This window comes from Chrysemys picta, chromosome 9, assembly GCF_011386835.1.
Source record: "Chrysemys picta bellii isolate R12L10 chromosome 9, ASM1138683v2, whole genome shotgun sequence".
Classification (NCBI taxonomy): Eukaryota; Metazoa; Chordata; order Testudines; family Emydidae; genus Chrysemys; species Chrysemys picta.
The window spans coordinates 11,646,862-11,669,541 of record NC_088799.1 but is presented as its reverse complement, the minus strand read 5'-3'; the positions used below and the strand labels follow the sequence as shown (position 1 = coordinate 11,669,541).

General features: G+C 43.8%; 1 protein-coding gene across 4 annotated transcripts in view; it reads left to right on the top strand.

The window, feature by feature from the left end:
* The window catches only part of LOC101933933 (calcium-activated potassium channel subunit beta-2), a 245,513-nt gene that overhangs the window by 60,709 nt on the left and 162,124 nt on the right, over window positions 1-22,680 (top strand). The window contains exon 1 of one of the 4 annotated variants that reach the window (XM_065557716.1): window positions 19,485-19,769. The exons of 2 other annotated variants lie outside the window; for them this stretch is intronic. The gene's annotated coding sequence lies outside the window, so the exon portion shown is untranslated. Of the gene's footprint in view, window positions 1-19,484; window positions 19,770-22,680 lie in introns of those variants that run through there. One more of the 4 variants, XM_005285945.5, reaches the window with a different exon arrangement.

The following is a 22,680-nucleotide window of genomic DNA, read 5'->3' as shown; positions in this document are numbered from 1 at the left end:
ATCACTACTGCTAATATTAGTGAGACAGCTGAATGCCCGTTGTTCTATTATAGTTATTTATTGCCTTGGTCTGCAGAGTGTGTGATATTTCTAGGGAATCAAGCAATCGCTGTGATGAGTTGTGTTGCCTTTGCTGAGGGATTACATTATGGCATAGCGTTAGGGGGTGAGAGCTGTTTAAGCACACTGTGCCTTTAAGAGTTAATTGAGCTATTTGACCATAATGCCTGTCAAGGAGAGTAGAAAGAGGGTGAGCAACAGTGGCAAAGAGGGGAGACAACAATTCTAGTCCTCTGTGCAGAAATAATGGCAACACTGTTGAAAGAGAAAATAAGTAAATAGACGTGCTGTGCGAGATAAATGGTGCCCTGGGGATATTTGTTCCTGCACTCTCAGATCCCTCTCGCTTTGCCCAAAGGGTAGAGCATTGGGTTTTTACTGGCTTACTTTACCAAGGGCTATATGGAGCATAAACAAGGGAACTAAATAAAGAAAATACCTCTTTCTTTGGATGACCATGGGGGGTTCAGGGGAGTGAGTCAAGGGTTAGAAATGAAATTTTGTGTATGTGTGTGTGTGGCACTGTGTGTTTATTTATACATTGGAACCCAGACACTGTGTACCGAGATAAGAACCAGTTCCATAGAGCCTGGTCCTGCCACCCCTAACTCAGGCAACACGTAGAGTGACCAGATGTGCACATTTTATAGGGACAGTCCCAATATTCAGGGCTTTGTCTTATATAGGCGACTATTACCTCTGACCCCCATCCTGATTTTTCACACTTGCTATCTGGTCACATTAGCAACATGTCGCACTGAAGTCAAAGGCATGACTTGCCGTGTTAACAACTAGCTGTGGGATTGGATCCTTGGATTGTTTTGTTTTATTTACTCAACATTTTTAAAAAGTGCAATTGTTTAAGGACTAAACCCCATCCTGGGAAACTTCACAATGGATCAGTAGTATTTGTGTGCTCAAGGACTACATGCATGAGCAAATGTTTCCAGGATCAGGGCCCTAATTCAGATCTCAGATGTACTACATAAATTGCAGTCCAGCTTCTAAACTCCATTCCTATACTACAATCCAGAACTGGGAAGCATTGAGATAAAAACCAGAGCATCTGTTATAAACTGCTCAGAATGGAGACAAGTTCAGACTGGGCTGGAGAACCCCCGGATAATGTTTTTATATTTTCTTTCATTTTTAGAAAAAAAGGGCCACTGTGTATACAGTTATTTTTAAATGGGGGGGAACTTATTTTGTTTAAAATAAAAGGAACTCTTAGTCACAAAAATCGAAATACAAAATAAAAAAATATTTAAAATAAATACAACTTCACAGTGTTATATAAATTAAGATACAGCTACCTAGATAGATAGATTCATATATGTCCCCCTTCACGGTGGTATTAGATGCTGTTTTTCATATTTTTGTATAGGATAGGTTTGTAAAGATATCATTGTAAATGGATATATAGAGAGAGGGATTTTTCAACAGGAACTGTCTGCATGGGCCCATTGTGGGTCCATCTAGTCTGGGCTAAGTGCAGGATCTTGTCATTCTGCCTTCTGTTGAAGGTTCCTCTTTGAAAATGTCCACCAGAGTTGCGTTCCTTTGTGCCTGTTTCCAAACTCCTCTTTTCTTTTTTTTGCTTGAGTCATTTACCCATAACTCCCTCTGTTCTCACTTGCACTGTCTGGTAGGTGTGTTTGTGTTTGGGGGTGGTAGCAAAGCAGCTGGCACTTTATAGCTGGGCTATTGGGACACATTTTTGATGAATTAATATTCTGTACAGCACCAGATGTCTTTTGAAGATAGGTGCTTAGGACTACGTACTGCTTTCAGTTACACCAGTATAAATCCTGTATTACACTACTGTAGTAAGGGGTCACTTCAGCTTTACATCAGTATAACTGAAAGTAGAATTGGAACCTTGATAAATGCTTTACATAAATGTTTCATAAATCCGTTGCAGCTCTGCCATTCATGTGAAGGGCTAAATTCTGCCCTGTCTCCCATTGATTTCAATGGAGGCCATGAACCCACATTCCTCAGAAGAATCGCAGGTGAGAGTTTGACCTCTCCTTGTTGCACACTAAAGATGCCAGCTCTGTAAAATTACAAATCAAGGGTTATTTAAAATGTGATATCATTTGTGTGGGCTCCTCTTGCAGTGGCAACTCCTCGTTTTCTTTCCTGAGACCTGCTCCGGGGTTAGTCAACTTGCCAGACCTCTGACTACCCAGCTACCAGGAACCCACACGTGAAGACTTGCTCTAGTTGTTGTCCAGTGGTGCACTGTCATCAACAGACCAGACAGGAAACTTGAGATCATTCTGGAAACAAGATAAGAGTTAAGAAAGTGTTGGGGACAGAAGTATTGGTATGTCACACTGAGCTATCCCAACAGAGTCTGCTCTCTGCGGTTCAGCTCTCTTCCACTTCCCGAGCCCAGTGCTGCAGTCCTTAGTCAGAATTCCCAAAGACTTCCATGGGAGTTTTGCCCAAGTGATTTTTCTGTGTAAATATACTGCCAATGGCTCCACCGCTAAAGCTACTCTAGTTTTCAGAACTCCCCTATAGACCCCCTCCGTAGGGCAAGTGGTGCAGAAGGCCCCATGCATGTCCCCTCCAACTGCACCCTGTTCCATTTTTCTCCCTGGACACTGCTACCAAAGGACAAATGTTCCATTGCAGAGAATCTCACTGAATCAGGACAGCTACCTCCTGAGCGACCCCTTGTGGCCAGAATGGTTTTGCAGCACCCTGTCTGCTTTCTTTCCTCTGGGCCCCTTAAGAACTCCATACAGTCCTTCTTGTGAATAACACCTCCCCACCCACCCCCGCCCTGGGGCTAGTTAAAGAACAGAAACAGTTCAAAACAGTCCTCAAGGTCCCAAAATAAAGTCTATCACTACAATACAAAAGTTGATACTCAGCTCTGGCTCTTCAATCATGCTTGCAGCTCTTCTGCCCAGTCTGCGCCTCACTACCACCCCCAGCCCTTTCTAGCTGGAACTCTGGCTTTCTTCTCCTGTCAGCCTGCCCCTGTTCTGAGTGGGAAAGACAGCACATATATATATTCTGTCCTCCTGGTTGGCTGGGAGAGAGAGGAACCCTGCCACACCGCACACTACCGGACTCCTGGTCCTGGGCCCTTAAAGGGATAGTGTCCTAGGTTTTTCCCATCTCACTGCTAATTCCCTGGCACTGCTGTAGCTCTTCTAGCTTCAGCCATTTCCTGAGCTTTGTTCATTCCAATGTTCCTGGAACGGAGTCTTCTGGCCCCACTCTAGGCTTAAAGGGCCGGCATATCCCATTATATTTACCCCATGTGCACAGATTCTACATTTCATTCAAACAAACCAAAAAGGAAATTAACATTAGGTAAAATCCAATTTATATTCAGGCTGAGACAGATATATTCCTTATTTTAAAGTATTAACCACTTTCCACCCAAGAATCTCCGTTTAATTCCTCACACCTATAAACTGTAGTCTGTCAAACATATCTCATGCAAATATTATTATTAGCTATGTTTATTACAATGGTGATTAGGGACGAACCAAGTTCAGGGCTCCATCGTGCCAGGTGCTGTACAAACACACAGTCCCTGCCCTGAAGAGCTTACAATCTAAATAGACAGGATAGACATGGGGTAGGGAAAAGGGATAGGACACAGGGTCGGCTCCAGGCACCAGCCCAGCAAGCAGGTGCTTGGGGCGGCCAAGGGGAAGGGAAGGCACATCGGGCTTTTCGGCGGCAATTCGGTGGCGGGTCCCTCGGTCCCTCTCCGAGGGAAGGACCTGCCGCCGAATTGCCGCTGAAGAAGAAAGCGGAGCGGTGGAGCTCCCGCCGATCACGATCGCAGCTTTTTTTTTTTTTCCGCCGCTTGGGGCGGCAAAAACCCTGGAGCCAGCCCTGATAGGACATAAAAGAACCTATTCTTCAAGAAAAGCTTTTAAAAGGGGAACCTAAAGTCAGTACTTTCCTCTAACTGGATTAAAGGTCTTTCTTCTCAATCATTTTAATATGTCTGGTGAGCACATAGGAGAATGCTGGGAATTTTTTAGTCAGACTGACCCAATAGAAGCCATCAAAATAATAATAAATTGTGTGTTTTCCTATTTGGCGGGACTGATGGATTTTAAGAGAGAATTTAAATGTGGTTCTTTCTCTGTATGCTGGATCCTTCAAGGTGCTGAGCACCTCCTGCTGATGCCAGCAAGATTCACCGCTGCTTGGCACACTCCCAACTTCAAAGCATCACCACTGTGAACCCTCAGAGATCCAGAGAAAAGAAAAAGCACAAAGTGGCCCGGAGTGTGCTATTCCCTCCTTCCAACAAATCTAATTACTACAATGCACAGGGTTTGAGTCTGACATTATTGTGAACTTATGAAATCTTCTTGGTATTACACCATTCAAAAAAGCAGCAACCAAATACCTTTACCCATCAAAAACAACAAGGAGTCTGGTGGCACCTTGTTGTTTTTGTAGATACAGACTAACGCGGCTACCCCCGATACTTTACCCATCAAGACACTCAGGCTGCTAACGACATTTGTTTATAAGGCCATGGTTTATAAGGCCATGGCAGGGCACCTGGTATGATCTTATTAACTTCAGCCTTTGACAATATAGTGCCATGTCCTGAATTGATATGAGACTTAAAGCTTTACCCTCCTTTGTCAACCACAGACACATGCTGATGCAAATTCATTGCTATGGTTTGGGGGCCTGTTTTAGGCATCTATGTCTTAACTATGTTGAACATGCACATGTGTGCTTAAAGAGGTGGCTGTGCCCAGGGCCGCCGAGAGTGGGTTCGGGCCCCGGTGAAAAAAAATTTTTGGGACCCCTAGCAAGGGCGGACTGGCTAAACAGGGCTGACGAGAGTGGGGGGAGCCGGGGAAGCTGGGCCCTGGGCCCCCTTCCGGACCGCCGGGCCCCAGTAATTTGTTCCGGCTTCCCCCCCTCTCGTCAGCCCTGGTTGTGTCCACAGGGCCGGCTGCCCATTTATTTCTATGCTCTCCTTCACCCGGTTGAGATCTTTAGGTTGCCATGACACTTTTTATGCCCTCTAGCCCCACCTGCTGAATGTGGCAGCATGTGTGCCCAGTTATTGCCCAATTGCCAGATTAAAGTTTGTGGCAAAGGTGCCTTTTTTCAGACTTAGTCCCAGATAGTCAGAAATAAAAACTGGCTCTGAGCAGGGCAGCCCCACAGGGTGGAATCCTTTACTCCTTGGCTGTGTTGTGACCAGTATTGCAGCCAATGAAGTACAATAACCTCCAAGACCAGCTGTTTGGCCAGTGGGTCTGTTTTCTTATGGATTCAATGGTCCTATCCCCAGCTGTTTCCTGGCCTGCACGTGTTGGGGCAGATCCTTAGCTAATGTCAACAGACATAGAGAAATCAGTGGAACTCTATCAATTTACACAGGCGGAACATGTGGCCTTGTATGCTTTTCCCATACAAAGAATAAAATTGCTCCTGCTCTCTGGATGTCCCTTATTTTAGACGAAGGAAAAGAGCCAAAGTAAAACATCTGAGAGAGAGAGCGCACTCTTTGTGTGTGCATGCATGCACTCTGTAATATCCTGCATCGGTTTTACCTCAAAAACTGGGAGCTACCTTTGCAGATGGCAGAGCCTTAGAAATCTCAGTTACGGTACACAGAAAGCAAAATCATAACTGTTGCGTGGCTGCGGTAGGTCAGCTCTCTTTATCCATAAATCCCAAAGCACTTTACGAAGGTAGGTATCATTATCCCTTTTTTAGGGTGACCAGATCACCAAAGACAAATATCGGGACGCGGGGGGGGGTGTGACGTGGGGGGGGCGTGGTGGGGGGCGGGGCCAAAAAAAAAAAAACCCTTCCTCCGCAAGCGCTGGAGGGAGGCCCGGGAGACTCAGGGGAAGCGCGGGGCCGGGGTAGTGAGAGTCCGGCCTGGCCCCGAGCAGGCAGGACTCAGTTGGGTGGTAGGGCGAGGAGGGGGGCGGCCCGCGGGGCCAGGCGGTGGCTGTTCTCACCCCCGGCCAGCGGGACTCGGGAGCAGCCGCTGCTGCAGCTCCCACTGCCGCGGGGGAGGAAGCAGCCATGGCGCTCCGCGGCTCTGGCGCCTCCGAAGCCCCCGAGCCCGGGCCTCCTGCGGGAACCCAGCAGCGCGCACGCTGGGCCCAGCCCCTGGCCAGTCGCGTCTGGGCTGCTGCCCAGCTGGTGCTATCGCGCGGCGGCCCCGGAGTGGGGGCAGCAGGCCCCAGCCCCCCCGTCCCGCTCGGGTTCCGCAGGGGAACGAACGGGGCTGGGCTGCCGATGCCTCCGCGGGATAGCACCAGCTGGGCAGCAGCCCAGACGCGACTGGCCAGGGGCTGGGCCCAGCGTGCGCGCTGCTGGGTCCCCGCAGCAGGCCCCGGCTCGGGGGGTTCGGGGGCGCCGCAGCCGCCGAGCGCCATGGCCGCTTCCTCCCCCGCGGCAGTGGGAGCTGCAGCAGCGGCTGCTCCCAAGTCCCGCTGCCCGGGGGGGGAGAACAACAGCCGCCGCTTGGCCCCGCGGGCCGCCCCCCTCCTCTCCCTACCACCCGACTGAGTCCTGCCTGTTCGGGGCCAGGCCGGACTCTTACTCACCCTGGTCCCGCGCTTCCCCTGAGTCTCCCGGGCCTCCCTCCAGCGCTTGCGTAGGGGGGAGGAATGGTGAGCCCGGGGAAGAGGCGGGGATTCGGGGAGGGAGCCAATCGGGGGAGGAGGGGGCGGAGTCGGGACGGGGGGGGTGCGAGCACTTCCGGGCTCCAGGCTCCGGGGCATTTCCTTGTTTGTCCGGTTGTCCCGACCGCATGTCGGTCGGGACGCGGGACAAACAAGGAAATATCGGGACGGTCCCGATAAAATCGGGACGTCTGGTCACCCTATCCCTTTTTACAGAAGGGGAAACTGAGGCACAGCACTGTGAAATGACATCTCCAAGATCACAGAGCAGGTCAGAGGCAGAGACAGGACTAGAACCTAGGTAGCTTGACTCTCAATTCAATTACTGTTCCACTCCCCACTGACATCACCTCACCTTAATTCCCTCTCAGTAAGCTAGCTGCAGAGGTCACTGCAGTCCTGTGCTCTTTAGCAAGGAGCTCCTTCCTCTCTTTTCAGCCTGACCTCCTTACAACCCGAGCTTCCACATTCAGTAATACCATGCTAGCATCACCACACTCAAGGCATCTTTCATGGCCCCTACTCAGGCTCAAGGCTTTAGTCCAAGATGACCAAGCTCCCAAATAGACAAAACAGAGCAGCCATTTTAGGTATGCAAAAGGTATTAAAAGGAGAATAGAAAACAAAAAAAGAATGAGCTTCATCAAAGAGTGAGAGTTCCACTAAAGCAAAGCAACGGCTGAGTAAAGAATAAGAGGAAAAATACATTAATGGAGATACCTGAGTCCTGCAGAAAGGAGAGCATTGTACATCAAGTGATTTGGGGAAGAAAGAAGAGGACACAATTAGCTAGCAATATCTCCATAAGGGTTGCTAGGTGAAATGCAATTAATGTAGGAGTAAGAGGAAATGGGTTGAAAAAGATGTCAGACCTGATTGAGAAAACAATTAAGACACCATGTACAAAATCAGAAAGCATCTAAATAACCAATTCGGCTTCCGGGAAAGGTGAAGCGTAATATGCATTATCCATCACAAAGAAAAGAATCACAATAGCAATGATTGGGGCAGCACTTCAGAGAATTATTGAACAAGCAAGAAGCACCTCTGATCACGGCATTCCAATATGACAGTAAATATGAGGAATTGCCTGCAGAGTTTAGGCTAACCTGGTTGCAAATGTTTGAACAGTAATCCATTGCTTAACAAACGGGGAAGAACCAGGCAGCAGAAATGTTCAGAGTAGGAAACCGTGGACTCTTTGCACAGTGGTCACACACAATCAAGCTTCGAAAGCACCTGTATTAAGACCCAAATGAAGGAAAGTGGAAGCACAAAACTCCAATGGGATTATCCAACACAAGCTTTTAGGCTACCAGCAGCAAGCTGGGAGTCATCCGTACTACCAACATACTTTGCATAGTCATTAAACAGAGAAATGTAGAGGAGCAGGCAATAAACAATTATGAGAATAGTTTTGTTTACTTGGGATTCTTTTTGTTGTTCAAACGTTTCTGCAGTGTTCAATGATTTACTGAGCAGTGTCTGTCACACCAGAACTCATTTAATTTCACCATCTCTGCCCCAGAAGTCAATAGTTTACACTACCCATCATTGTGAAAGCGGCTGTATGAGTTTGGATTTCCCCTACAGCTAATCAAAAATAATATATGACCTGTACCCAGGCTAAAGATATTATGAAGTCAGCGAAGTGGCACCTCCATATACCACTGGTGAATTTTGAGCAAATGAATAGAAGGGATTTGGAGGTTCATTTGAAATCTTTGCTGCTATCTGTCTAGGCTATTTCTTGTCAGGGCTCTCTTCAGTATAATTAAAGGCTTGATATTGTTGAAATATGTGGAAGTTCTGAGACTTCTGGAAATTAACTGTGCTTTGTGATGTATACACTTTTGCTCAACAATGCCAGTGGTAAGCAGAGCTACATTAATTAACTGAGCTATCCATAAGTGTACTAAATTAGTCAGAACTTGGAATGTGATTGTAAGGAGAAGAAAGAGATAACTGATCTTTACTTTTGCAAACATGTGTATGTAGTCTGCAGGGCCGGCTCCAGCTTTTTTGCCGATCAGCGGTACTTTGGCAGCAGCTCAGTTGCGCCGCTTGATTCTTTGCCGGCAATTCAGCGGCCACTCAAAGGGGAAGAAAGGGACTGAGGGACCTGCCGCTGAAGACCCAGACGTGCCGCCCCTTCCTATTGGCCACTCCAAGCACCTGCTTCCTTCGCTAGTGCCTGGAGCCAGCCCTGAGAGTCTGTTTCCCATCCACCACCATAAAGTACAAAATATAGCAGATGTTTGGAGAACAGCTAGCCAAATCCATGAGACTGTATATAAATAAAGGTTAGGTTAGTAAAGAAGAAGACAGAATAATGTTTACAGGAGATGAGTGAGAAGATTTCTGACACCTGGGCAATTTAAGGAAGGTTAAAAACGGAAGGAAAAGAGACAGAGCAACACAGTCTAGAAATGGTGAAGAAATGGGGCAGTAGAAAGACCTCCATTAAAACTGCTCAAGACCAATTTAGTCTAGACATTTCTAGAGAGATACTAGCTTAAAGAGAGGAGACTGCTGCTTTGTAACTCTACAGACAACTATTGTCTAAAGTACCTAATGAGTTGTCAACCAAGAAGATTTTCACAGCAAGCAACTATCCATTTGCATCAAATATTGGTTTGGGACTTCTGGGTCACTTAACAAGGATCTAAATACAATTGGTTTCTCTCAGACAAGTGGGTCAAGAAGGGAGAGGTGAGGAAAAAAGCAGAAGAGTGACATAGGGAGGACAATCAGGCAGAAAGTGGAAGAGATTAGCAGCTCACCCAGTGGAATACAAATCAGGTGCACGAACACATCTGTGAGCGTTTGGGTGTCTCATTAGTCTGAAGACAAAAGAGACTTTTAGAATAAATCCAAACCCGGGTGCCTTCCACCATCAATGCATGGAATTCTTTTGGACATGGATAACTTCCGTTGGTGTCAATGAGAGTTGCATATGTAATTCCCTCTCCCCCACCCTCCATAGAACATAAACCACTAACGATGTAGTTTATGACTATTCACCCATCACATCATGGCTTTGTCTTCACTGTGAAAAACTGGTGTGTTTTTACCATGGAATAACTAATGCATGTTAGCTATCCTGCTGTGAAACCCTAGTGGAGACAAGGCACTGTAGCTTTACCATGAGGTAAACTAGGCATGATCAGCCACCGAGTGGGGGGGAAAAGACTGGGGTGGGAGGGGGTTATAGGACTAGCCCCTGAAGGGAACCAGATCCCAGCCTACCTGTGATTCTCACACCTTCTTGTCAACTGTTGGGAATGGGCCACATCCACCATGATTGAATTGGCCTCATTAGCACTGCCCCCCACTTGGTATGGCAACTCCCATCTTTTCATGTGCTGTATATTTATACCTGCTTACTGTATTTTTCACTCCATGCATCTGATGAAGTGGGTTATAGCCCACAAAAGCTTATGCCCAAATAAATTTGTTAGCCTCTAAGGTGCCACAAGGACTCCTTGTTGTTTTTGCTGATATAGACTAACATGGCTACCCCTCTGAAACCAGCCTACCTGTGACAGGCTCCACCAAAGGAAATGAGCCAAGCCAGGTCCACCTGGGTGTAGTTAACAGCCTAAGTAGCTGGAAGGCAGTTAGCTGAGTAAGGAACACCTGGGTCCAATAAAAGCTTAGGTGATCTCAGTTGCTAAAAAGCTCTAGAAGAGAAAGGAAGCTGTAGAGGAGGGTGAGTGCCTAGGGAGCCTGAACTAGGAAAAAAAGCTCTCCGGGTAGGGAGAGACCCAGAGCAAACCAGGGGAAGAGTGTAGTACTCTTCAGAGACCGGAGAAGACTTACAGCAGAAAGACCTGTGGCTAGAACCTTGAGACTTTTGGTTTGGGGTTTCTAAGTTTTATCTGGGCTCTGAGGTAAAAAGCCTTTAAACCCTCTACAAATGCTCCTTTTAGAAGGCTTTATCAAAGGGAGAGAGATAATGCTGTAAAATAGAGTATATGGCTTCTCCTTGTCTGGGCTTAGTGACCCCCTTGTTATCTCATTAAGGAGAGGAAACTGAGTCAGGCCACAGCAGAGTCACACTCAGTCACACAGGGGTGTTTGGGAAGTGATAGTGTTCCATTTGCCATGGATATAATTGTACCTGGTTATCTCATGGTAAAAACTACAGATGCATTGTCTCCAGTAGGATTTTACAGTGGGATAGTTAATGTGCATGACTTACTTTGTTGTAATTTAAAAAAAACAAAACAAAACTTTCTGGCAGTGAAGGCTTAGCTGTGTTAGTTTCCTGTAATATTCAAGTCTGAGTTCAGAATCATGTTCTAGTTTCAACATTCATAGAAATTGAACCTAATTTTCTGTCATGCAAAGGAGTTTGTTGCAACATTAAGACACACCATGAGAATGTAAATGTTCCTACATCATGAAGCCAGCCCAGGAAAGCCTATATTCTAGGAATGGAACATAGAGAGGCACAAGGCCAGATAGTTCTGCCCTTACTCTATAGATGGACAGCTATGTCCATAGACCTCTCTCTCAGCTGTGAGAGTTATGTTTGATACAGAAGTAATGTATATGTTATCACCATGAGGTTCCTGCAAGGCTCTTCTACCACCCTGTGTGGTCAGATCACTCTTGTCAGTGATACTCTATTATTATTGAGGTAGCACCTAGGAATCTCAGTCATGCACCAATGTGCTAGTTGCTGTACAAACATATAACAAAAAGACAGTCCCTGCCTGAAAAAGGTTACAATCCAGGTATGCCCATGAAAGACTCCTGGAAAGTTTGCTCTTTTAGCCAGGTGTCATGATCATTTGAGTCTGCTAAAGCTCATGCTCTTGATGTTCAAGTTTGGTGCAAAAGACTCAAACTGGGCTTGGTCAAATAAACTCAGATTATTTTCTGAACTTTTTATCCTGCTTTCAGTAATATCCCATACAGAAATGGAAAATTAAATCCTAAATAAGTAGAGATGGGGCCAAACCACCATATTGAGATCTCAATCCAGAGTCAAACTTCTTGTGTTTGAACATGGGGTTTCACATTAGTCAATCACAGGAACAGGTGCAAAACAAAACATTCAGTTCTGGATTTCGGTTCAAATTTCCTCAAAATCCAGATTGGGATTAGGTTTGGACCAGTCTCCTTTAAGGATCCCACTGACTATTTAAATCTAATTCTCTTTTACAATTAATTTCACACTCTTGATACAACATGCAGCGGTACTTGCAATGTATGTAATGTCTGTACCCAGACTGTAGCTACTTTATATACTGTTAGTCTCAGTTGCTGAACAGATCCAACCTTGACTGGCTATCAGTGGATTATTTCTGCATTCTCTTTCATAGCTGATTCACACCAGGCCATCTACTGGATTACTGAAAAGCTCCCCACTGTTGGTTCAGATGTGGCTACCCTTTGAAAGTGACACAGCATGGGAGTGGAAAGAATAGTTTACTAATAAATATATAACTTCAAACCAAATTCCTATGGCTCCTAGAGAATTTTGTCCCCGATGGAGAAGAGGTTACAGTGTGCATAACCTGCAACATTAATTATATTGTGTACTTCCATATTCAATTAGCATATGTATTTGTATCATATATAACTAGAAAGTATAACTATCAAATTTTCATTATAATTAGGATGACTCATAACGAAATTATGCATAAATTGTTCCATTCATTACACTGTTTAACTGACAGCATGCAAACTACAGATCCTCTGAATTCCTTATCTCCATCTCTCCTAGACCATTTCCCAAGCTAATATTGGTCAAAAACTAATATTGATCAAAGAAAGAAGAGTCAAAACCAATTTACATTGGTGCATCCTCATTGTATCTCAATAAGATATCTCATTAAGATATTACTCTTGCAAGATGCTGAGTAACCTCCACTCCCATTAAAATCAATGTGACTTTACTGATGGTACCAAACTGAGAGCATAAGTAAGCAATTACTGGGGGGAGGGGACATTCAGAAAGCATATGCATTACCTAGGAACATAGGAATTGCCAAGTTAGGTCAGATCAGTGGTCCATGTAGTCTAGCTCTTGAATATGTATTATCAGGAAGGAGAAACAGGGGCTAATTATTTCTAATTAAGGAGTTGTTGGTTTTTTAAATAATTTTCTAGCATCAACAGAAAATGTTAGTAGTGTATTGAGGTTGTTCCTTTCATCTTTAGGGCCCTGGGGATGAGTTTAGGAGTCTTGGCTCTCCACTGAGGCACCCAAGATGAGAAGACTTATTTTCAATCCCACATCCTTTTCATTCCCTTCTGCCTCCTCCCCCAGCAGGAGCTCCTCCTCATGCCTGCTCTCTCGCTCTGTGACCAAAGGAGATCCTACTCACCTCATTACAACTCCTCGAGCTACCTACTGCCAGGAGTATCCCCAGTCCCCATGAGATAGAGGTATCTCCCAACTTCACTTTCCACCTGCATGTCAGATCAGCCTCCACACGTAGGCCCACTCTTGGCTTTTTTCCACTTGTTCACCCCTATCCTGCCTTGGCAATGTATGCCACTTCCTCTTACTGGCCCCTGACCCCAAAGAGTGGTCAGGAACCAGCACACAATAAGAAGATAGCCCTGGTCATGGGGCTGGGGGTTCCTCTATGGTGGAACAGGGGAGGAAATGACTCATTCTAAAGAATCCCTTTGGAGGGCTTGTCTACACAAACGATTCGAAGCCAGGCCCTGGATAATATCTACAAAACTTCTGAATAGTAATTACAGTATTAACTCCTATGTAGGCTGTTTGAGTGTCATCCACTCTGAATAGGTTCCTAGATAGTTCATGATGTTTCTCTGCAGACAATCAGTCAAGGAAGTGTGTCTGTGTCTTCCATTTGAATCTGCCTGATGCCTCTAGAGCTGTTATCACATCCCATATACAAATCATTTCTACATTGAGCCTTTAGTGAATCGGGAATATATTGTTCAGGACAAGAAGCTCTTTTTTTTCCGTTAAGGTGAATTTAGTGCTCATGAAACATGCTGGATGGACAGTACAAAAGGAAGTTCTTAAATTATCCATCAAACAGGTATTGCACTGGCACTTGCTTCTCTTCATTCTGAACTCCTTAAGGAGAAATCTGTGCTGTCTCTCAGTGCAGTCGTTGGGTATACTCTCAGTACTGATTTTCATGATCTCTCTGTTCTTATTATTTAAAAGAAATTGGTTTACTTGCATCCTCCACTGTTATAAGTTATGAAATGGCTTTCCCTCTTCTGAAAGGTGTGTTTGTGATCACCAAGACCAGTGCCAGACAAGCCTGTAGGACCATTTCCCTCTTGGCATTTCTGGTTCCAATGCCGTGCCCTCAATGGACAGCTTTCACAGTTCCAACATGTGCATTTAAATCTGCTTTGATCATTACTTGCTCATTGAGTAATATAATATAAGCTCATTATAATAAAATATAAGCTCATTGCTTATTTCCAGTAAGTCACAACAACTTATCAAAAAACTCCTCTTTTACTTTTTGATCCTCTCCTAATTGTGGTGCATACCCACCTACCTCTGTTACCTCTTCCCAACACAGTTTAACACTTGTCAGTCAGTCCAACCTTCTGGTAACCTCTATCCCATGCCTCTACATGGTTTTATCCAGAATACCTCCAATGTCATTTCAGGAGGTTGAACTCCCTGATAAAGAAATTTTGTTACTCTCCACCAGCATTTGGCTTTACAACTTTCCATCTGGTCTCTTGTACACAAGCTATATTTACTATTCTCCTTTTTAAGGCCTCACAAAGCTCCAAACTTCTTTAGTCAGCGTTCTGACATTCCAGCTTGCACATTTCAGCTTATTCACTCATTTGAGAATGGGAATGAAAGATGAGAATGAAAAAAAAAAACTTAAAACAAAGAGTAATCCATAAACATCCTGACTACACATAGGGGCATATAGAGGACAACTGGTTCAAACTAAAGCAACATTGCTAGAAACAGCACATGAAGTCCTAGGAGTGATGAAACTAGTGCTGAAAAGGATAAGAAGGGAGACTTGGGGGTGGAATGCAGAAGTTAAATAATCGGTTGGGAAACTTGAAGACTGATAAAATGGCATACATGGAGGCTAAAAAGGAGGCCAAAAAAAGAGTTGCAACAACTAAAAATATGGCGTGTGACAAGCTATATAACCAGTTAGGAGGACATGAGGTACAGTAGACCAACTATAGACTTGCCAAGGCAAGTGAGACAATGCCAACAAACTTGCTTACATTGGAAATGAAGATGGTATATTGCCAATAAATGGTGAATCAATTAACCATGTTTAGGGTGATTGTTTTGAAAGAGAGATGAATGAGGAGAACCCAGTGGAGGAATTAAGAACATGTAAAACCAACCAGGGCATGATAGATTACATATAGAAGAAGGAGGCTGTAGGGGCGCTTAGGAAAATGAAAAAGGAGAAAGCACCTGGACTAGATGAAGTCATTGGGAATGGAAGGCATAAAGTATTTTACAAGTTTGTTCAGTGATATTCTTAAAATAGAAAAAATGCTGAATGAATGGTATAAAAGCTTTGTAGTGCCTATTTTTAAGCATAAAATAGACATTACACTGTGTGCTAATTATCATTCAATTAAGCTAATATCACATGCTGTGAAAGTATAGGAGAAGATTATTGAAAAGCATCTCCATGGAATGGTGGAAATTTGGAAGGGTCATTTTGGATACATACCAGAAAGGAGAAGTTAATGCCATATTTGTGCTACAAACTTTCAAGGCAAATTTAGAGGTATGGTCTTTGTGAATCTGGGAAAAGCATATGATTGTGTACCAAGAAGAGATTAAGGGAGGACATGATAGCAGTTTTCAACTACTTGAAAGGCTGCCATAAAAAAGATGGAGAAAAGTTGTTCTCTCTTGCCAGAGGGCAGGACAAGAGGCAATGGGTTCAAACTACAGTATAGCAGATTTAGATTATCTCAGGAAAAACTTCCTACTGAAAGAACAGTAGGGCAATAGAACATATGGCCAAGAGAGGTTGTAGAAGTTCCTTCACTGGAGGTTTTCAAAAGGAAGCTAGATGGCCATCTGTCTTGGATGGTTTAGACATAACAAATCCTGCATCTTGGCAGGGGATTAGACTAGATGACCCTTGCAGTCCCTTCTAACCCATATTCTATTATTCTAACTAGTTTGGTGGAGTTTGTAATAGAGAAGTGTGCCAGAAGAATATGTCTGTCTTATTCAGGAGATATGTATGATGGAGACTCTACCATAGTGAAAATCCAATGGGGCTACAATAGAGAACTTCCAGTAAGTATTGGCCTGCATCAGGAGTCAGCATTGAGCCTCTTTTTTGTCTGCAGTCCTCATAGATGTGATACATGAGAATATACAAAGGAAGCCACCTTGAAACATGCTGTTCGGTGAAGACTTAGTGATTTGTGAAGAAGATTATGAGATCTTGCCAGCCAACCTGGAACAGGGGCAACATAGTTTTGTGCAGGCTGAACTTAGAGGGTATGTCTACACTGCACGCTAAGCCCAAGCACTAACTCAAATTGGAGCCCAAGCCCCACTTCCAGCCACACACACAAATCAGTCTGACTCAGATCTGTAAGCAATCAGGACCCAGTCACAGGATCCTGCTAGGGGGTGGAGGGTCAGGGCCCAAGTCCTGCTGTAACTGAGGTCCAAGCCCTGTCATTTTGCAGAGTGGATGCAAATCAAACCACAGACCTGAGTCAGAAGGTCTGCATAATGCAGGATGGATGCATTAGCACAGCTGTGAGACATGGTCCAGTAACTATAAACCCAGGTTTACAATGCAGTGTGGATGTTCAAGCACAGGCTTGGAAACACTGAGTCTACAAGCCTGAGTGTGCAGTGTAGACATACTGTTAGGAATCAGGACTTGAGCAGAGCCAGTCGGGTTCAAGATCAGAAACAACATACCCTGCTTCCCAAGTCTGGGAGTCCCCAGAAAGCTTCCACATCCTGGCGTCCACCTAATGGCTTCTGAAACCTGATGGGCTGGACGCTACTAGGGTTATTGCCCCAGTCAAGCACCACCCATGGCAGATCTGACTGGAGGATTGCCCAGCTCCACCAATTGGTCCAACAACACTATTTAAATCAGGAGGAGGAACAGGAAGTTTGTCTGAGCAAAAAGGTGGCTTTGGACCCTGCTTGTGCCTGCCCTCCTGCACCCAATCCTATTCCAGCAATGTTCCTAGCTACTGCCTTGCCCCTGCCTTCACTCTTGTTCCAATTATGCTCCTGCTCCGTGCTTGAGTCTTGCTTCTCCTCCTGCCCTTACACCTCGCCTTCAATCCTCAGTGACCAGTCCTGGCTCTCACCCCAGCCCACGACTTCTGTCCCTTACTCCAGCTTGACCCTTGGCTCTGCCATCTGACCTTGGTTCTGACCCTCAGCTTGCTGGATGCCTGCTCCACCCACTAGACCTGACTCTTGCTCTGACTACTAGGGCAGACTACCTATATCTCGGTCCCTAACACAGGGGCCATAGCAGAGTCAGTCTCTGGGCAACCTAATGAGTGCAGCTGGCCTGCAGTAGGCTGCTTGACTGGTTGGAAGGGTCAGCAGACTGGCTTTTAATCTTAGCAGCAGTGCCTCCAGTTGGACAGGGAACCATTGAGTACAGGTTTTCAACCAGCTATGTATCCACTTTATAGCAAGTTCACTTATGAGAATATCAGGTGGACTATGTCAAAAGCCTTACTAAAATCAAGATATATCATGCCACCAGCTCTCACCCACTCCCCCCCATCCACTAGCTAGTAACCCTGTCAAAGAAGGATATTAGGTTGGTTTGGCATGATTTGTTCTTGACAAATCCATGTTGGCGATTCCTTATCATCCTGTTATCTTCCAGGTGCTTTCAAATTGATTGTTTAATCATTTGTTCCAGTACATTTCCAGGTATCGAAGATAGGCTGACTGGTCTATAATTCCCTGTGTCCTTTGTTCCCCTTTTTTTAAAAGATAAATACTATGTTTGCCCTTCTCCAGTCCTCTGGGACTTCACCCATCCTCCATGAATTCTCATGATGGTATACAATGAGGGGGTTGTTTTAAAAACCTAGATAAATTAGATGGATATTGGACCAAATTCTGCACTCCACAAATCTGGAGTAACTCCATCAATTTCAGTAAATTTACACTGGTGCAAATGAGCTCAGAATTTCACCCAGTGTATGCTTAAAAGGCCCGTCTCTGAGGGGAGAAAATAATTCACCTCTAAATGCCCACTCAGTCCTTGGCTCTCTGGCAAAAATCTCAGCAAAGTAGGCAACTGGTGCTAAATGTGGTAGTGGCTTTTGCAGCATGGACACATGCTCCCTAGGAATTGGACTGAAGCTATCTATTGGTTTAACATAGGCCCATGATCTCCTCTCCAACAATATTGAGCTTCAGCTATACAGAAGTGACTCACCAGTCCAAATTCAAACCAATGACGCTAAAGGAAAAGTTTCACATCCCATAACCAATCCCCTGTGCCACCTAGTACCCATTAATGATAAAAACGAATACACATTTTCTCTTTGTTACTGGTTTATTAACCTCTTCATTGTGGATTTTTTTTTCAGGAATGAAGGAGGATGGGTTATTATGCCATCAAATCCCACACCTTAATACAGCTGAATCTATTTTTTAACCATCGCTACATTGATCCGCCTTGCTCCCTAATTGCTCGGATCATGATTCATTTCCCTGCTTGCTCACTGTGATTTTTTTCATTGTAAATTAATGCTTGTGAAATGTGCTGGATTGCGAGCCCTGGACACTGTAGTCCACTTTTTACCCATTGAACTGTACTGTGTGGACACCAGAAGTAGTAGCTTCCCCACCCATTCCTACCAGTCTGTCTCGGCATTGATCCGCACGTTCAGTCCTCTGGCCTCTCGGCTGCTACTGCCAGCAAAGATGTTTTTGTGCTGGTGGCTTTTGAAAAGTGGATGTTTATATGCTCGGAACCAGACCAGAAACACTGAATAGCCAACCTTTGATCTTTACTGACCTGGGCTTATATTGAACCAGTCACCTAGAAGTGAAAGTCTCCAGAGTCTAATATTCTACATTTAAGCATTTGAAGTTTTGGATTTATATTTACACATAAATCATACCTAAAACAGATGTAGGAAAGAACTCTCCCAAAACCCCACCTTTTCTACAAATCATTGAGACTATAAAGACCATAAAGGCACTTTGTTTATTCTGCTCATTATCATTCTGTTTGTTCTGTAGTGTAGCAACTCGTGCATTAAGACTGTAAACTGAGATGCTGCTATCTGTGAATCATCTTCTAATTTTGGTTAAACCTCACACACACCTATGGCACTAAATAAGCAACTGAAAATAAGATAGTGTAGATGCTTCATCCTTACTGACTTAATACTACATCTGCCTTAGAGAACATTGGGAAGTTTCAGATTTTGATCAATACTTTCACTAACTCTGTAGCACAGGATTGGGGTGGATAGGGATTTTGTGGCATGAAGATTAATCTTTTCATGTACATTAGTCCTGGGAGCTACTGTACCTTCCATTTCAAGAAGTGAATTTCTCTATAGTTTCAAAATAATGTGTGAAACTCCTTTCTGCAGAAACGGTACCCTTAGTAAGTTTAAGGATGTCTGATTTTTTTCTCCTCTAACGTGAGGATTTAAAAGCAGTGGGGGGAAAGGGGTTAGACCTATCACTGCATTTCTAACAGACATCCTGCTACAGCGTTTAATGAAAACAGAAATAGCATGCCTATGATAGGTTAATAAATCCTACCTAATGCATGCTTTAAAACACTACGAAACAGCCTTAGCAGAGCTTCAGATAACTAATTTCAAGCATGGCTGTCTAGTGTGCCTGTCATTTCTATTGTCCTTCCAAACTATTTCAGACATTTTGAGCAGGGAGTCTTAAGCTATGAGTTAGCAGGGGTTGTGACATTAATGGTCCAAAAAGGCTCAGGCACCAGGAGGTAATGATGACAGCGTTTAACAACTGGTGGCAGTTTGGAGGATTCCACTGGATCTCTGTTTGCTAATAATTAGGCTTTGCTCCTGAGGAAGATGTGACAACTACCAGAGGTAGGATTTGCATGTAAAACAAAGGAATCTGTTGCTGTTTGATGCTTATTGTTTATGCTTTGCTCTGTGGGTTTCCAAATGCAGCCAGGTGCAGAGTGAGAAGCAGTAAGCAGAGAGGGGGTGGGGGTAAGGGAAGCCAGGCTGCTTATAATAAAAATACTGTTGATAGGACTATGTTTTATGGCAGAAATGCCTTGAGGACAAGCTGGTTCGAATCTCATAGCCTGCTGACTGTGCGTTCCACGTTGCTTTTCCCATGGAGTACGATGCATAGAGGTCATGAAGAAAACACTTTACCTCTTATCTACTATGCCAGCTGGGTTGTTTCTAAGGTTGGGGGGGGGTGTCCTAAAATAGGAGGGGGAAGATGTGAGAGTCTTGAAACCTGTTTGATAAGGAATATATGCTATTAACATGTAAAATGTGCCTGGAGTGTCCCTGCTGTCATGTGAAAAGGGGAAGTGAAGCATTAAGGGGTGATTTTCCTGATAAAGAAGTATTTAAAATATAACCTATTGCCATGGACAGCATAATGTGTCCATCCATTTTGCATAATGAAAGCCTCAACTGCACTGTTTACATTTAATTGTTTTGCTAGACAAGAACTCTAGTTTCAGACAGAAAAGGTTCTGCCTCTTCCCACCCCCACCCCTCCAACTGTTGTGGCTAGAGATGGAAATTATGTTTAGTTAGTTCGATGTTGAATGATTTGGGAGGGGGTAGGAGGGGAATTAAAAATAAGCAGCATAAAAAGAAATATTCTCCTTGAAAGGGCTTTTTTTTTTCTTTGAGAGAGAGAGTCCAGAGGAATATGAGGTGATATGCAAAGTTATAAGCCTTATACACTTCATTATGTGCTTGGTTTAGCATAACTAGACAGGGAAATGTCAGAAAATCACAAGTTGGGGTTTTTGAGGCAAAACAAGGCAATGTGGATTATGCATCTTCCTTGTTTGGAGACAGGTTGCAAGTTTGGGTATTTGTCATTGCATATGACCCTCACCAAGATAAGTAGCAGGAACTTAATGAATGAATACCTTATGTACATGCATATGCAGCATCATTATCACTGGATCTTTCAGTGTGTTTGATCTAAAGATATTGCTTCCTATTTTGATAAATTGCTCTTGCTAATGCATTAAAGTTTCATATCCAAACAATAATGCAGAGACTTTGGAATGAGCAGTAGTTAGTGACAATAGATATTCTGTTTGTGGAAATGCTTCTCAAGGGGCTATTAAAAATGCACTTAAAGGAACAGAGAGTCGCATTTTGCAGTGAGAGGTACAGTACCACTTCCTCTGCTAAATAATAAAATTAGGGTTATGATAATGCTTTAAATCTACTTTGATGTGGTTGTCGTTAGATGTACTTTACAGTCCTGTTGTCAAAAGTTCACAACTCAGAGAACTGATTGTTTTCATTAAATCTTCATTAGGAGAAAAATTTCAATGTATCAGGAACTTATCAAAGTAATTTGCTTTCAGTCGTCATATCAAATGTTTCCTTTATGGAGAATTTCATTACATGAGAGTACATTATAAGTGGTCATGATGCAATTCATTTGACAGCGCTACTCCGATGACATTTTAATGACAAAAGTACTAAACTTGTTCGGTGACAGTAAATGCCATCTTTGCTAAGGAGATGCAATAGTAGATCTAGCATATTAAGAATCCTATTTCTCTATATCTGTATCATCTTTTCTGAAATCTAAATGATAAATATTTGGCATCTGAACCAAACAGGCATATTTTCAGCTCAATGTGTTGCTTTTAAGTTACAAATTGGGCAAAGGATTATTTTTACTTGTGTCATGGATAGCAGTCAGAAAATAAAAATAATAGGGGAAACTTTCTTCTGAAAAACATTTTCCAGGATTTTCTGACAGGCATCAAAGGCCTCATTCATAGATGAGAAACGCCACATAAATGTTAGGGATGGGCAGATATTTATGGAAATAAAGTGTTTGGGTTTTTTCCCCCTACCCAACTCTTCTCGAACAAAACCAAACCTTTTGGCAGGGTTCAGAAATGTTCAGTTAACTTTATTTCCAATTTTGCTTTGGTGCACTTTGTGGGGAAGGATGGTTGAGTGGTTAGAACACTCTCTCAGGAGTTGGGAGACCTGGATTAAATTCCCTACTCTGTCACAGCATTCCTGTGGGAGCTTGGGCTGTAAAATGGGGATAATAGCACATCCCTACCTCACAGGAGGATAAATACACTAAAAGATTGTGAGGGGATCAGATACTGTGGTGATGGGGGGAGGCATACAAGTACCCAATATTTGAGGTTTGAAATGGGAACAAAAAGAAAATACTGTACAAAAGATGGTTCAGCCTTTCCAACCACAAGCAAGAATTACTGGACATCTCACGGGCCAGTCTGTTCTCAGAAGTATTCCAGCCAAATTCTCCCCTTTCAAGAGGTTCAGCTAGCAAGAAGTATCCAGACTTCTGAGTGCTTGTCAGAACTGATCCCCAAACCCCTCAAGGTTCAAGATTCCCCCCATCATCATTCAAACATAGCTTATTATTAGGAAAATTACATCACACAACTCTACCTCACAACTTGTCTGAATACTGAATAATGTATTTAATTAATTTCACCTGCTTTTCTGTTCATGAGTTGTCTACACAAGGATCATCACATCAGGTTCATATGAAGTTTCATGGGGAAATTGTTTAATTTTTGCAGCTCTATTAAAATTAATTTTCAGCATCATACATCGTATGGAATCCTCTCTTTGGCCACATGTGCCAAGTCCCCACCCTTCCTCCATTCAGTCCCTTTTATAAATCCAGGAGGCCCACAATAAGTGTGTGCATGTGTAACTGAAATAAAAACCACACTGTCATCTCCACTGCTATATTTCACATTGCATCCCATCTTCTTTGTGTCTATCTTGT